Source organism: Panthera leo, chromosome A1, assembly GCF_018350215.1.
Source record: "Panthera leo isolate Ple1 chromosome A1, P.leo_Ple1_pat1.1, whole genome shotgun sequence".
In the NCBI taxonomy this organism is placed as follows: Eukaryota; Metazoa; Chordata; class Mammalia; order Carnivora; family Felidae; genus Panthera; species Panthera leo.
In genome coordinates this window covers 224,775,285-224,791,287 of record NC_056679.1, presented here as the reverse complement: position 1 = coordinate 224,791,287, position 16,003 = coordinate 224,775,285, and positions in this window count along the sequence as shown.

Genomic DNA, 16,003 nt, shown 5'->3' with positions numbered 1-16,003 from the left:
TACATATATATACATATGTATTAATGTTTATTTATTTATTTTTGAAGGAGAATGAGAAGGAGAGGGAGGGGAAGAGAGAGAGAGAAGAGAGAGAATCCCAAGCAGGCCCTGTGCTGTCGGCACAGAGCCTGGTGAGGGGCTTGAACTCGCTAACAGTGAAATCATGACCTGAGTCGAAATCAAGAGTTGGACGCTTCACAGACTGAGGCACGCAGGCACCCCTGAATCAATGACATATATTAAACAGAAACAAGGTTGTGTGTTGACCAGTTGATGAAAATGTGAGCCGATGCTTGAAGGAACTTAAAGCCCTATTTCCTCCAGGAGCTGTGGTTCAGTATTTGCTAATTTGGTGTTTGTGGTGACTTTATAGAATCTAAGAACTATGGATAATGAGAATCAATTGTGTATATATCTATATCTATATCTATATCTATATCTATATCTATATCTATATCTATATTGTGTATATAAATTGTATATATATATACATATATATGTATATGTACATATATATATTATATACAATATATATATATTGTGTATAAAGATATGAGAAGCTATCAATATAATAAACCCTCAATTAACATGCTAGCTATCATTATCTAGTATCATCTGACTAGGACTGCTCTCCAAACCGCAGTCACTCCTGGGAATGATGATGATGAGTTTTCTGGCGCTAAGTAGCACTTCTCCATAGTATGGAAGGAACAGTAATAGACAAAGCCAAGTCCTGACTCTCACGGAACTTACATTATAATATAAGCTAAAATACTAGTAACTAGAAAGTACTCACCAGTTTTTGAACGACCTAAAAATCTTCAGGAACAAGTGAAAGTTGGAGGAAGAAAGAGCATAGTTCAAAGTTCAGTAGCTATGTTAGACTAAACTGGACGAGTAGATACGTGAGTAAGGGGTAGGGGGTTTTTGTCATGACTTGTCCTTGTTCTGAAATGTAGTATTCTATGAATAGGTGTCTGGACCTCTACATTAACAATGAGAATGCTATCGAATGCAGGAAACGAACACATGTTCTAGCTTTCAGGTCAATTAGTATGATATTCCTCTTTTCTTTCTAGGCTAAAGAAGCAGATCTGTTCTGATGCAATGCCAACTGAATACATGATCTGATTGTTCCAGTTATCCTGTGCCAAAAAAAGCAAGAACAGGCTTTCCAGTGTTCATTATGGAGTATTGAACATATTTAGTGTTAGAGTGCCTTAGAAACAAGCCACTATTCAAAGCTTTCTAGGCAATTTGAATCAGGTTGCCGAGCTTTGAAAAAAAAAACACTGCAGCCCAGTTTAGAGGATCAAAGTACTTGGAAAACATATATACTCTAGGCTACGTAAAAAATGCAGCCCTCGAGCCAATATGAGCTGTACTCAGAGCAATGCAGAGGGGAACAATACGAGGATAGATTTTAATTCCAAAAGGAGGGGAAGAGAAGGGACAGTGTCCTGAGCATTTGCAAGACAGGACAAAGATAAGTCCAGTTTGTCTCAAAAAAATATGCATAGTTATGGAGAATTCTATGAGGGAGGGTCATTTAAGTGAGACCCAGAATGATCCACTAGATAGCAAAGCCATACATGAGCCTTTGCTAAAACGGTGGCCACATAAGTCCAGCCCTAGAATTCCTCTGGGTAGTCTATCTGGACCATCAGACCACACCACCTCGATATCTGGTGTCTGGGTAAAGGATCTGGAAGAGAGAATCAGGACCCTACTCCAGAACATACGGGCTAGGAGGTAGGAGAGAAAGCCTGTTTAAATGAAATCGGACCTCATATATAAACTGACTCAGCTATTTCTAAAGCCCCCATTTATCCCTAAAATACAAGAATTGTGAGAAAGAAATATGATATTCTTATTTCACAACAAGAGTCATTTTCTCAGCCGCAAAATTAAAAAGCACTGCCAGTATGCCTGCATCATATACTGTTCATGCTATTTCCTCCTCGAGATGCAGAATTGCTTCCTTTCATGTGGGGGAACTTTATTCCAGAGCTAACCAAATAACAAGGTAGAAGATGCGTGCGTGTGGTGCCGTGAGCTGTGGTGCTCACAATCCCTTCAAGAAAATCTGCGGCAGGAAGGAGGTTGGGGAAGCAGTTCATTCCTGCAGAAGGTAGGTGTCTTTTAATGGATAAGCCCTGCCCCGGGGGGCTCACTGTCAGCTGGAACAAGGTGTTCTCAGAGCTCGCTGTAGGCTGAGCTTCCTCCTACCAAATCCCAAAGCCCGCGTCTTTCTCCGGTATGAGAACTGCAGCTCAGGCTGAGGACTTGCCAAAATGGCCCTGGTCTCTCTCCCCTTCTCTTTATCCTTCCAAAGTGTCTCCCTTTCTTCCAGCCCCCCAAAATCCCTCCAGTGTCTAATGCTGTCTTTGCCTCTGCTTCTTGGAGATCATGACGGAGACGCATGAAAGAAAGGAAGGACTTCTTAGTCCATAAGAACACAGAGACGAGAAAGGAATGATACGTGTATTTCTGACACTGGTCACCAGGTGCCCTCTGGGACCAAGGACCTGATGGAGCCTTCTAGACTTAAGTAGGAGGTGACACAGACCGGCCTCCCTTCTTGGACAGTTCCCAGGAGGGACAGATGAGCCACCTGATGTGGACTGGGGGTCAAGGACTCTGGCTTCATCTTGGAACACTAGCTGATTTGGGGTGAGAAGAAATAGACCGAGGTTCGCACAAAGAACCCACAGGCAGCTGTAGGTTTCTGCACTGAGAGCGAGGTGAGAAGACGGCTTTGTGGAGAAAGGCCAAGGTTGTATGCCTAGCTGCATGCTGAGTTTCTTTCACAACTTTCCATTCAGCGTGCAGAGTGTACTTCTGGGACCTCCTCTTTCTCTCAGAGCTGCCCTAAATGTTCATTTGGCAGCGCCTCTGGATGGAAATGCTGGGAATTTGCCTGGGAATATGCCTCTGCCCCCCGCCGTATGGGTAGATCAGAGCTTCAGGCATTTCTCTTGGTTTGTAGCTGGAAAAGACTCAATTTGAAAGGTGAAAGGAACAGAGGGATCATGGATATTACTGAAATATAAGGCACACTGACGTTATCAAGTTTATAACCTATTGCCTGGAAATCTAGAAAATAATGATAAAACAATACAGGCTTTTCTGCCCTGGGAACTGGAGACAGACTGGTAGAAATCTTCCTTCCATGCTCTTCCTCCAGCCCACTTTTCTCTTAATGAGGAAAGAGCTGGTTACCGAGGTGGTCGAGAGGCAGGTTCTACAGCGGCAAACATTCACGGGTTATCTATCCTCAGGAATGGGACATACTTTGCAAATTCAGGAAGGAACCTAGATAGGAGTTCAGAGCTCTGGCTGTTATACAAACCTGCTGTGTCACTCTGAGCAAGGCGGCAAATGTCTCTCACCCTCGGGTCCTTTGTGGTCAGATGGATTATTCTGTGATTCAGCGTGAGGGCTATCCCTGCCATTTCCAGAATCCCGTGTTGGCTAAATTAAAAACGGACAACACAGAATATGACAATACAAAAGCTATCTGAGATCAAGGTCGCCTTCAGTAATCTGGCTGGCCATTTTTTCAGCACTGGCTCTTATTTTCATAGCTATTTCCTTGGAAAACCCTTGCTTATGTTGAAGACTTGGTTGAGCACCTTTTGTAGACACAGAAGCTCATTATTTTCTGCTTAATTCAGAGATTGATTACCAGGCATGTTTATCTTAAAAAAAAAAAATCAAGCTTTACACAGAAGCTAGATTACCTATAAAAGAAGTAAATTATTGGAATATGCCTCATAATTTTTCCAGGATTATGGTAATGATATTCGTTGTTTTTCTACTTCCCCAAAATATTAGCTACTAAACAGAATATTAGATTAATTTTTTTAATTAAAAATTTACTTAGAGAGTAAATAATATAAATCTCAGTATTTCGTATTTCCTTCCTTCCTTAACGCTAAACAATAAACTTTATTAGAAGAAAAGAAGGACCTAAGAAGGACAAGCAAGGAATGGCAACTACTTGGGAATCCCATAGTAAATATGGCAGGCTCATTGTTCAAGTTAAGTGAGTATGATTATCTGATAGCTATCTGTAGTTGTCATAAAATACCTTTTTCTCTGTATGCATTGCTGCTCGGATTGAAAGGGAAGTCTACAATTTTCTGCCCTTAATCTCTTTGTCAACCATCGGTAGCTGGTGAAAAAAAAAAAAAAAAAAGGAAGAAGAAGAAGAAGAAGAAGAAGAAGAAGAAGAAGAAGAAGAAGAAAGAAAACAGAATCACTTAGGTTTGGCCTTCCTATTGCCCCATTACCCTATCCACAAATTGCACTGAGGCCAGACAGATGGACAGCCAGCTGTAGCCACACAGGACCAGGGTCCCAAGCCCCCCCCACATGCAAAGCAGCCAGAATTTCAGGGGCCCGAAGCCGGCTTCTTTTGCCTCTGAACACCTCCAGCGTAGCTTTCTCTGGGCCAACATCTCTTCTAGGATGGGAATCATCCAGTAAGGACCGGAATGTTTTGTCTCAAACCAGGAATGTTGCTAGAATCTGACTCTCTGCAACCAGCCAGGAACCTGTTCGCCACGGTTTACTTCTAACACGTGTCCTGTTCAGCAGCCACTTTGTAAAGAGGATGCTCCAGCAATAGGAAAGGGGAGGGTGTTGGCATGGATGCCTTCCTACCCTCAAGGGAGGTGATGGCCTTTACCCAACGGGCTTGGGAATTTGGAACATCCTTTGTAGAGGAATACTCCTTTATGGGAGTAGAGAAGACCGCCTTTACAAACAGGTACCAACAACAGGTACCTTTTCCTTCACAACTCAAGACAATTTATGATTCCCATTTTCCAAGCTAATTGAACACAAAACTATCTTAATTGCTTATTCCGCCGGTTCTCAAAGTGTGATCCCTGGACCAGTAGCATCAACATCACCTGGGAGCTTATCAGAAATGCAGATTCTGCAGCTGTACCCAGGACTTACTGAATGGGAGACCAGAGGCGAGGCCCAGAAATCTGTATTATAGCAAGCCCTCATGTAAATTTGCTGCGGGCTCAAGTCTGAGGACTGCTATTTTACTCCTCTTTTCATGTTTTTATAGTAATACTGGTATTTTCAAATTCACGTTGTTAAAATTCATGTTTTCCAGTTAATACCTGCAAACCGTTCCTTCCTACAAGTGGCCCATGGGACCCTATGTTACATTTCTTATGTCATGGGCTTTAAAACTTCAAAAGGGTAGGTCCCTTTGGTCCTAGAGCCTACACCTCTGGCGTCAAGTCGTATATCCATGCCCTAATTCTTCTCTTGATTCACAGAATCTTTAGATTCGATCCAGGTTGATCACTTGGTGGAACTTTACGTTTCTTTGGCTCATAAGGTCTATAAACATATTTTCCTTCAGTTTCTTCAGACTGTTGAACTTGATGGAATCTCAAGGTATTTAAAAGTGTAAATTCTATTAAGTGATAAAATCTTTTAAATCTTGATGTGATTTTGTTTTCTTTTATAGTATTAATACTTTATATATTTGATGGATGTTTGAGATGATACCCAGTTGAAATTTGGATCTCTCACTTGTCTTTCCCTGACTTGCTGTGTCACAACTTATGAGACCATTCAAGTGACGCATGCACATACACATACACAGGGATTCATGCACAATTGAAAAAAAAAAAAAAAAAAAAAAGCTTAATTTGGTCTGTTTTGAGAGAGCGAGCACGAAAGAGCGGTTTGAGCGGGGCAGGGGCAGAGAGAGACTCCCAAACAGGCTCCACACTGTCAGCACAGAGCCCCGCTGGGGGCTTGATCTCACGAACCATGAGATCACGACCTGAGCCAAAATCAAGAGTTGGACACTTAACGGACTTAGCCCAGGCGTCCCTGAAAAATTTTAAGTTCACATGCTTTAGGGGCCTATTGTCCATTTTGTCTTCCCAAAAAGTCCAGTGGAAAGACAACGATTGAAATTTCTTTTATTCCTTTCAGGATTTTCTTGGAGAAGTAAATCAATATGAAGAATGCAAGTAAAAAACAAAAAAGGAAAATTTTAATATTCACAATGGATTGTATTGGTAAGGGTGTCTCAATTGGAGAATGTTTGAAAAGTTACAGAGCTTGAAAAGAAAATTCTAGCTTCTATATCTAATTAATCGTTCATTCAACATTCATTAATCAAATATTTATTGAGCCCCTACTATGGGTCAGGCATGGTTTCAGGGAATTTGAAATATATGAGTGAACCAAATGAACTAATTCCATTAGTAATGTCTATGATATTCCAGAAGACACTAAACCTATAGAAAGGGGAAACAGTAGAGGAGGATAGTGGAGGAGAGAAGACAAAAGTAGTTCTAATTTTGAATAGGGTGGTCTGGGAAGGCTTCATGGAACCCAGGTAATCTGAGCAAAAAGTTGAAGGAGGTGAGGGATTTAGTTCTGCAGATACCCGGAGGAGAGGCTTCCTGTGGAGAAGTTAGAGCAAAAGTGTGGCTGAGGGCATCCACTGTGCTAGATCACGGGCATGAGGGAGAACTCTAATTGGGGTCACCTCACGTAGGTCATGGTGACCATTTACAGGGGCTTTGGCTTTTCCTTGGAAGGAATTAGGGAGTCATTGCAGGGTATTGGACAGAAGCCTGATGTGATCTGACATGTTTTCAAAGGGTCATGTGTTTTGAGTATGTTTTTGGGGGGACTATATCAGAGCCATAGAGAGTTTATAATCTAGGTGAGGGATAATGGCTTGGATTAGTATTGCAGCAATGGGTGTGGTGAGGTACTAGGTGGTGTTTGAAGGTAAGTTCTAGAGCATTTTTGATGAATTAGAAGTGGGATGTGGTGTGTTTCATTTATATGAGAAATTTAGTTTGTTGGATTGCTTTTCAACTCTACTGAAGAAGTTTCTAGAATTGAGACAGCATGTTCACTCTAAGAAAAAGATTCAAATTCCCAGTGTATGCTATTAATTTGTCAGGGCTGCCTTAACAAATGCCACAAACAGAGTGGCTTAAACAACAGAATTTAATGTTTCCACATTTTTAGATGCTAGACACTTGAGATCAAGGCGTCGTCAGCGAAGTTTCTTCTGAGGCCTCTCTCCTCGGCGTGTAGATCGCCTCCTCCTCTCTGTGTTTCACACGATCTTTCCTCCACGGGTGTCTGGGTACTAATCTCCTCTTTTAAGGACACCAGTCAGATGGGATTAGGAAGCACCCATATGACCCCATTTCTCCTTACTTTTTTAAAGTCCCTGTGTCTAAATATAGTCACATTCTGAGGAACCAAGGGTTAGGGCTTTAACATACGACGTTTGGGGGACACAATTCAGTCCCTAACAGTGTGCGATTGTACATTTTCCTCACACATGGTCATTTTACTCATGGTTGTGTATGGCACGGCCTTTGGGACACGCAACTTAGAAACACATCCGAAGGCCCTGACGAAATCTACTCAGATTTCACAGCGAGATCCTTTAAAATCAGCTGGAGTTCATTTTTTTGGCGGTATGTGGAAGCATCTCGGTCTTGGATTGCAATGCCTCCATTTAAACAGAAGCAAGATACTTTTCATTTGTACGTGCTATTCGAGATACAGCTATAACTAGGAAGAATGTTGAGTTAGAGGTGAGTTTTAAGCATCTTATTTTTTTCTGATAAGATGTCTGTTTATTATTTTACTTTCAATTTTTTAGTGTATGTGCTGCCAAAGCGAGCACTAGTTTTCCTTTTTTTTTTCAATCTTTATTTATATTTGAGAGAGAGAGACAGCCCTATGTGGGGCTTGAACTCAGGAACAGTAAGATCGTGACCTGAGCTGAAGTCCCACGCTTAACCGGCTAAGCCACCCAGACGCCTCCGTGTTTATTATTTGAACAGTTTATTATTACTGTTTCGGAAGCACATACTCTGGCAGGAGAGAATCTCCTGTAATCTTGCCCGACGGTGTGTTCGAGGATTTAGATGGTACAGGAGTGAGCAGTTGCTGAAGGGTTCTACCTGCTGACATTTCAGAACCCCCAGAGCTTTAACCATGGGGGATACTGCTGGGATTGCTCTGACCACCTGTAAACTGTGATATGTTTGGACTTTGGCCATGATTTCTTGGTCAGGTTGATGATTTCTGACTACCCAGTAAAAGCACCCCATCTCCGGCCTCTGCCAGGGGAGCAGTGTGGGGGGGGCGGTGGGGGAGGGGGAGGGAGCCTCAGAAAAGTTCTGTTCCATCAGGGTTGGGGAGGGGGGCCAGCTCAGGGAAGCTTGATCCCTGCCGGCTGCCTCTGGCCCCACAGCCTTCCGGCTCCTGACGGGGAGAGTTTGATGCCCTTCAAAATAGAGAGTATATTGATCTGTTTTCTAGGCAACAGACGCCAAAGCTCTGTCAGCTAAATGTGATTTCAGGAGGTTAAATATGGTTTTGGAGTGAACAGCCAGCCGCCCACAAATGTTTTATAGGTGGCTTGAAATGCAGATACAGAGAGGGAAGAAGCTCCGGGTGGGTTTTTGTGTGTGTATATGCATCTCTCCAGGCAGAAGTCATGTCCTTTGTGTTTTATCTGGCTCTGCAGGGCTCTGCGTCTTCATGAGACGATGTCATCCCTCGAAAATTGGTAAAAATAGGAGGAAAACAGAAAATGTCAAAGAAAACAGTTCTCTTTACTCTTCTGAATTATATATATACATATATATATATACGTATGTATATATATATATATATATATATATATATATATGTATATATATATATGGTAATCAACAAGACGATCATTCTCCCATCATGCCCAAAAAAGGTAGGAGAGAGAGGGAGAGAGAGACAGACAGACAGACAGAAGGTATGAAGCCTTCAATAGTGGAAAGCAGAATTTAAACTTCTTGGGATAAAAACACCAAGAATTTGGCAATATGTTACTAAGCGACAGATTTAGAAAGTTCTTTGTCATTTGATCTGCCTTTTTTCCTCCTCTTGCCTTTTATACATGTGGCCAGTAAAAACAGCTCTGTTGGTTTTCGTCTCGAGTCTGGTTTGGCACTTTTGTCTTTTATGTGATGGTAAGCTGTGGGGTAGCTTGGATTTATATAGAAAGTACCTCAGGGGAACACTTACAGTCCTCCCTTGGAATATTTTCCACATTTCTGTTTAATAAAATTTGTGTGAGTATGGACCGGTTCGTGGCAAAGTGGATTTTGCTAATCATTTCAGCCTCAGAGAACCTGGGTTTGGGTCTTAAGGTTGGGATCTCCTAGCCCTTGACCAATGTCGTCTGTTGTCTCCTCTCTCTCAGCTCTGAATTTTCATATGCGGAAAGTGTTGGTGATCACGTGGCTTGAACTTTCACAGTGTTGTCTGGAGGGTTGTGTTGGAGAAGAACATGGGAAGCAGTGCTTCGCAAACTCAAAACCCTACCAAAGGTTGATTATTAATGTTGAATTATTTCCACATTTATTTGAACACTACTGTGCAGACTTAGAGCTCTCCTTAGCAATAACAACGGGCATGGAAATGACGGGATGGTCCATTTTTTTTGGACGTAGACTATTAGCCTTGGAGACAAACTGAAAAGGGAGGGGAAACTTTTCTACATAAGCATAGGGGTAGTTACCTAAGAGCTAGGTCTTTGGTTTTTCAGGCTGCTATAATTGATTTATGCCCATTTTACTGCCTGGGTGAAGTTTGTGCGCAAATGTGACATTAGCACATAATTATATTATAAAAGCATGAGTTACCTAGGTAATTAAAGATTGTGAGATGGAAAAGTGATGCTGACCCAGAGGTACCATTTTGTGGGATTAGTTTCCATTATGTTTCCCAGAATGGATTAGATACGGCACCCCACCCCCCACCTGCCCCTCTATAAAAGTAGCATGGGGCTACTTGGCTTAGGGAATGGTCTCTTCTGCTGGCTTTCGTTTTGGGGTCCAAGATGAAAAAAGAAACACCGCATGTCGAGATGGACATACCTCAGTGTTTGATTTGCCACCTGACACATGTGGAAGAAAATTTTGCTGATTTTTCTTTGGGGCACTCTGTCTTTTTTAGAAGATGGCACAGGAAAAAAATATTCTTTTCCATTCTGCCCAGTTCTGAGGATATTGTGGATTCTTAACAATCACGAAGTTATCTGTGACAGTGTGAATAGATTCTGCAAGTTATTTACTTCCTGGACGGATATGCAGCTTTTTCCAGATCCAGGTGTCAGGGAAGAAGAATTCACTCTGCCTTTCAACGTCCTTCTAGCTGAACTAAGAATCAAATTGACATGAGACAGAGTCCACACGGGGAAATCCACGCAGACATGGAAATTCCAAAGGCAGTGAGGCAACACAAAGCCTATGTGAGCTAAGGGAGGGGTGGAGGTCTAAGGATACAAATCAGAGAAAGGTGTTTAGTGGGGAAGTGAGAGAGGAGGTGTTTGGAAAGCAAAGTTTGGCTTATTATGCAAATCAGTTTCTTAGGTAGAGGGAAGTCTCTGTTAAGAGCTCTCTTCCTGGTGAAAGCAGGCAGTTAGTTGAGGGGCAGGTTAAGAGCTTTTCCTGCATCCACTGGGTTTTGATGGTTTTTAATTCAAAACAATGTTATGCCAAGGTGGCCCATCTTGGGGTGGCCTGCCTTTGGCCCCTACACAGGGGGACAGAGTACTCTAAAAATCAGGAGAGTGGAGAAGTTGTTTCGTGGATGAACGACATTAATTGCTGAGGTTGTAAATAGAAGCAAATCAAGAAGTCAGGTTTTTTTTCTAGATGATGCTGATTTATTTAATGTTTTCACGTGTCTGAGAGTTCAAAAGTCTCTTTGAATACACCCTGCGCTTCATCATTTACGAGCTGTGACACTTGGGTCTCTTCGTCTGCAAAGTGAGAGTAGGACTGTCGCAAAGTTTTCATAAATTACTACATTTAAAGTACCTTACAATATGCTGGGACGTCATAAACACTCACTAAATGGCAGCTATTACAAATTTCAGAAAAATGATGGAAGCAAGGAAAGCTCGTGTACTGAAGCTTTTGCGAAGGCCAAACGGCAACGCTGCATTCAGAGTCTCCTGTGTGGCGTCTGTGTTGCGACATTTGGCAAAATTATTATCGTACTCAAATTGCCGGAACAATGGATATTGTGCTAGGGGATCTCAGGCTTCAGTTTCATTGCATCACAGACTGCACTGTTATTTAAAGGGGGGATGATGAAAAGCAAGAGGGGAAAATAGTACTCATTCGTAACAATTGGACTTGACATTTCACGTATGTGTTGAGCAAGACAGGCAGTCCTCTTTAGCGAATTCAATTTCACGACACAGCCTGTGTCTTTAAATACATAGACATAACCCCTCTCATTATATACATATTACATTTATATATGTATATGTGTTATATGTGTGTGTGTGTGTGTGTGTGTGTGTGTGTGTGATGCCTTGCAGATAACCATGCCTCAGTGGCCTCTAACTGATGGATGGGCCATTGCTGGTGATGCCCCATAGCCTCCTATCAGATGCTTCTCTTTTTCTTCTAGTTTTACTTTTCCTCTCTCCCACCAACAGTTTCCTTGCCCCATACTCCTTATTTTCTTTAATTTTTTTCTTCGCTCTGTCGTGTCTGAAGTGTGCCCAAAGCAGTCGCATCATCTGTCAGGTTTTCACCACCAACGTAGGGACAGACCTAAAGAGATTAGTAACCCTCGAGGAGAGTATGCTTTACTAAATAAAGGAAAGATAACACCACGGGGCTTTTCTAAATGTTGGAATCATTGCATATACCTTTCGGGGGGAATTATTTGTGGCTCCCAGTCATGGCTGAGATTAGAGTTCTGTTGCAAAGTTGATCATCTTTGCTCCTGGGATTTTTCCCGAGGGGATAGGAACACAGCTAGTGTAGTCCGATCTTGGCAAAGGACTCTGAAAGAAAGGAAGTAGCAGTTGGGTCACATACCTGCTCCTCTGGGGTTGTGCATTTCTCTCCACTCTTCGGGGAAATGAGTGGAGATACTAACTGGCGTAATTGTGACCAAGCAAAGAAGGGCGTAACTTGAAGCCAATGGTGGAAGAATCCATGTACAGGCTAGCATTTCTGAGTGTGCAAGGGTTGTTGTGGGTGAGGAAGAGTCATCCTGCCTTCGGCTGACTTCTCATTTCAGTGGACTCCGTGCCCAAGGAATATGTCATCTGTGTAGGTGCAAATGGAGTGGAGGGAAAAGGAGGCAGTTGCCAACGGGCCGGAACTAGCACTCGACCGGATGGACTTCTCCAAGTTTTGCTTTAATGGTGAATAAAACCACTGTGATTCCCTAGACATTGCCAGGGAAACCTTTTTCATGGCGATTGTACTTATAGTCCTTAGCTTGCTGTAATGTTATAACGCACATTTCATTCTCTAGTGAGATTGGTAGCCTGTCCCTCATATGCGATTTCCTCAAGTTGGACAACTGCAAAGCCATATTTCCCCTATTCTTTCTTCTTTGGTCAAGGAGAATTTAATGTGGCCTTTGAAGCTGAAGCCAGAGTCCCTCCTGTGTTGGCCTCAAGCTTCAACTGGCATTTCTGTCTCCTACAGAAACCTAAGACTTCCATGGCAGGCAAATGCTTCCATTGTAATTTTTCTATCTCCCGTGATTCTTAAAAAGAAGTGGAAATTGGCCAAGCCATCAGAAAAACTCGGAGTTGGGGTACCTGGGTGGCTCAGTGGGTTAAGCATCCGACTTCAGCTCAGGTCACCATCTCACGGTTTGTGGGGTTGAGCTCCCCCTCGGGCTCTGGGCTGACGGCTCAGAGCCTGGAGCCTCCTTTGGGTTCTGTGTCTCCCTCTCTCCCTGCCCCTCTCTGGTTGCGCTCTGTGTCTCTCTTTGTCAAAAACAAATAAACATTACATAAATCAGTAAAATAAACTGAAAAGAAGAAAAACTCAGAGTCATCACTGTGATATTATCCTCTGTGATGCGCTTTTTAGGCCTGGGACGTAATGGTTGCCTACACCCCACCTCTGGCTTCAAGGCCTCCCCTAGAGCGTGTGGGATGCCGGCTAAAAAAAATTTTTTTTGGTGGAGCTCTTGTGTATAGAATCATCTTCATTGAAAAATACTTTGAAAAATTCACGAACACTTATGAAGCACGTTGATTTATCGTTAACGATATAGAATGATTAAGAAGAGACGCCAGCGTATTTGTTCATTGCCTGATCGGAGCCCTTGATTCTTCATACTATTCAGGTATCGTTTCTTTCGGTTTAGGTGCAGGAATCACCGCTTCATATTCTTTGTTGTCAAATGTGCTGTTACCGAGTAATTTCACATCTCCCACTGTGAGAAAAAGGTAACGACACTGTTATTATTCAAGTCCTGTAGCTCGTCAGAACCTGTCTGGATTGAAACAATGCAGCTGTTCTGGGCTCCGAAAGGCCCTAATGCCATTTGTTTCGTGCTGGTTACATCGTTATTCATGGTGCTGCACCATCCATTTTGCTGTCCTGTGAGTAGCTTCCGATGGCTTTCAACTGTCGTGCCTGGGCGTCTTTGAAGGTGACCACAAATGCACAGAGTGTACAGGGAAACGTGAGCAATAATTTATTTTATGGGCATGTTAAATTTATCGTTCGGAATTTCATGGCATAAATATAGAACAACACAGTTTCCATCTGCCTCTTCCCTTGAACTTCTCAGGCTATAATCACAGCATTCCTAAAATGTGATCTTTTCAGCGTCGACTGCACCCCTGGTTTCTGCTCACCGTCACCAGTGTGGTGGGGAGGGGAGGGATCTGTAGGTAGAGCCAGAACAGTGATCCTATTCATGCGAGGAATCCCTGACCCTTGTTTGACTCAGCTTCATATGGGAGAGCACAAAGTCACCACGTCAACGGAGGCAAGAGTGGACGTGAAGGGAAAGGCCTAATGATGTTGCAGAGCAACAGTGTCGAAAGCCCTTGGAGGAGAGAGGTGGGGTCACTCCCGAGGACGGTATCACATGCGGTGCGAGCCTGCAGAGGGATGGGGTGCCAGCAGTGGGGGAGGGGGATGCACAGGGTAAATGACACTTGCTATTTCGGGTGCTGTAGGCCACAGGCAGCATCCCCAGGGGGCACGATGGGTGGCCGAGGATGCAAGAGACCACAGATGCAGCTCAGACTCGGGGATCGGCTGTGGGCTGTTGGGGCGCAGGGTCCTGAGCTCTTCCCGTATCCAAACGAATGAGGATCATCAATCTCAGGGTGTTAGCGCCACTCCAGCAGCCCGGTCTCACGCCACCCCATGGAAACAATCCTGGGCCCGTCAGCAGAATCGAGCATCTTGCCAGGCTGCTTTTCTGGAACTGGAGCCCAGCCCCAGGGCCCCAGAGGGCCCCAGCCCCTGGAGGACCCCACAGGCACAAGTCTGGAAGCTCTTCAGGGCATCAGGTCCCCCAACCTGCTCCCCAGCACAAGGTAGAGGGTTGGAGAGAACGCTAAAGGGTCCAGATGAAGACCGATCGCATGCTGGCCCCCATCTAAGCTCAGGGAACCTGCGCAGCCAGGCCCCAGCACCAGAGGGGTGGGAGCAGGGAGTCTTAGAGAATTTCGTGGAATGCACAGGGAGCTTAAGATCCCTTGAAGCACAGGAACTCAGACGGGAGCCCAGTTTGCCTGGGTCTAAGGTCATCATTGCCTTCTCTGTTCGAGTCCTGTGACAAAAAGGAGGGACAAGAATGAAACAGAGGGTAGATATGGGAGAGATTACAAGGGCTGTTCTTACACGTCCTGACAAGGGATGTCCGTGCGTTCACCAAAGACTTGGCGTAATACGTAAGCAACAACAACGAAGGCGCCCCAGTTCTGACCTGGAGGGAAAAATCGCCATAAAGACATTATGAGGTCGACCAACAAAATTAGATTACAGTTGGCAGGTTCTGTAAAACTGTCGTATGGGTCTAAACTTAGGAAGTTGATTAACTGTACAGTGGTCACGTGAGGGAATATGCCTTCACCTGGGAAGTACACTCTGAAGTGTTTGGGGGTAAAGAGGCATGCCTGGAAAAAAAATTTGTCTGTCCGTCTGTCCGTCTGTTCACGTATCTATCTGCCCGAGCATGGGCTGATTCAACAAATTACAGATTGGGTGGCTTCAACAACAAAGGTTTATTTCTCACAGTTGTGGAGGCTAGATGTCTAGATGAGCATGCCAGCAGGGTTGGGCTCTTGGTGAGTTCTCTCTTCCCGGTCTATAGATGGCCTTCACGCTTCTTGTCATCATCATAACATACGCTGGACTGTCAGTCTTCCCCTTTGTTATTTTCCATGCTCATGGGCCGTGTTAATGTTGGAATGGACTCCCATTGAGCACAATGATCTTTGCTTTGTTCATTTCGGGTACCGCTGCCCCTCGTGCCCATCTAGAAGTGGACGTTTTGTCAGTCCAGTGGGGCTCCACATCCACAAGTACAACCAAATTTTACTGGTGGATCCTTTCCAGGTTGCTAGCTCGGTACTTTTCAGAATGCGCTGAGTGGCTGTTTGGAACTTGTCTCTGCTGACTCCGCTGGGCTCAGTTTCAAATCTCTCCTAATCCACTAGCGAACCTTTATTAAAGTGAGAGAGAGGTTGAATCAGTCTTTGGACACATTATTAAAATAAAGTTGGGGCCGTGCAAAGATCAAAAGAGAATACTGGTCTCACTTCCGCCCTCTATCCCGTCGCTTTAAAGCTGAGTTGTTTTGTTTTGTTTTGTTTTAGAAATGTCAATACTGGTAGGTGAATTTTAAGTAGTCTTTATTTTTGTTTGGTTTTATTTTTAAAGGCAGCCATATGAAGTTTCTCATTCTACAACCCTCTCCCCCCCCCCCCCCCTTTTCTCTTTTGTGACTTAAAGTTCAGGTTGAGCAGGTCAGGTCGAATGCCCATGAGGATTTTTATATGATTAAGTAGGCAATGAAATACCAACCCTTAGGATTTGCTGGATCAAACCGTAATTATGAAGCACCCTGATGGTTTATTACTGCCCCCCACCCCTCCCCACTTCTCTCCCACCCACTCTTGGCTTTCTGTGTCTAGAACACCCTGAGCCCA